The following is a 1,412-nucleotide window of genomic DNA, read 5'->3' on the forward strand; positions in this document are numbered from 1 at the left end:
TTTTTTTTCAAGTCCTTTGGATAACCAAATCTACAGTCGTTTCCTGACTTTCGACACGATGACTGAGAAGAACAAACGTGCTGTTGCACTCGATGAACGTTGCGGGTTACATCACACTCCCAATCTTGTTTTCCAGGCGAAGGGGGTTTAGCGGAAAGGATTTCTAAATTCCCTTCTCGTTCTCTAACGCACGTTGCAGAATTACAAATTACTAGCTCTTCCTTACTCTTCGCCAGCACTGAAATTACCTTGTCAACGTACGTGGCTAACTTTGTGCGTCCAAACTCTGTTTCTGATAGTGTCACTACGTCCGGGGCATCTCGAACCCACAATAAGGCGTGTATGTGAGGGGATCGTCTCCGTTGGAACTCAACCCGCAAGAAGTAGTCAATGATTTCAAAATGCTCTGAATCGCCTATCAAAATGACGTGCAGCAAAATCAGGATTTTCAGTCAGATATCTCCGTCTCTGCTGACTGCTTAACGATCGAGCCGCTTCAAGCGTTAGTGTTGGATCACAGGCTCGAAAGAAGGCTGGCCAGATTGTGTCAGCTGCACTAAGAGTTAGGAAATACGTAGGCCATCGTGAAGGCAAAACACGGCTCCCTAACATGCTCATTAGATCATCTCTGACCATCTGTTAACTAAAAGTCAAGTATAATTTGGTATAGTCCGCTCCCACGAACACCTCAAAAATAAGGCTTCAAACTCTCTAGTAATTCCATCGCAGCACCGATATCCTCTCTCATATTTTCTGAGCACCCCTCGACGGATACACTTCTGGGCTTTTCATTATTTGGGCAGGCACCAACCCTACGAACCAAGCCGTCTATTTGTCTACGTTGAATGAGGTTCAAGCAGAAAAACTTAAAGTTGCAATGTATTACAAACCGTCGATCGTACCATTTCATGATGTGAGCGCAGTATCCGGCTAGTTTGTATCCGTGCGTTCGATTTTCTACATCGAACAAAGGATGCATTCCCCCTTCTCCGTTAGGAAAAAGTGTAGGAAAACACTTCTGCATTAACACTTTCGTGGTGTATTCATTAATCGGATCCTCCCAACGTTTTAACTCGCCCACTGGGTAGTGAGTTTTTCCAGCTGCAACATTCACCGCAAAAATATTTTTTCTGCCTCGGTTTGCGTATCAGATTGATCAGCTTGTAGCTCAATCGATTCCTCGACATCAAAACATTCGTCAGTGCGATTTTTTCCCGATTATGGTCGTTCACATTATCAGTTTGACTGATAATTATGGTGTGAGCTGCACCCTGAGATGGGTGATCCTGCTGATCTCGTGTGTCTTGTCCACGGGGTAAGTCATCTCGCGTCGTCCGAAGCTCATTTTCTTCCTCTTGTTTGAGTTCAATGCTAGTTAATGACGCATCAGGGTCCGAACTGGCAATTTCAGC

Source organism: Phytophthora parasitica (genome assembly GCF_000247585.1).
Source record: "Phytophthora parasitica INRA-310 unplaced genomic scaffold supercont2.12, whole genome shotgun sequence".
NCBI lineage: Eukaryota > Oomycota > Peronosporomycetes > Peronosporales > Peronosporaceae > Phytophthora > Phytophthora nicotianae.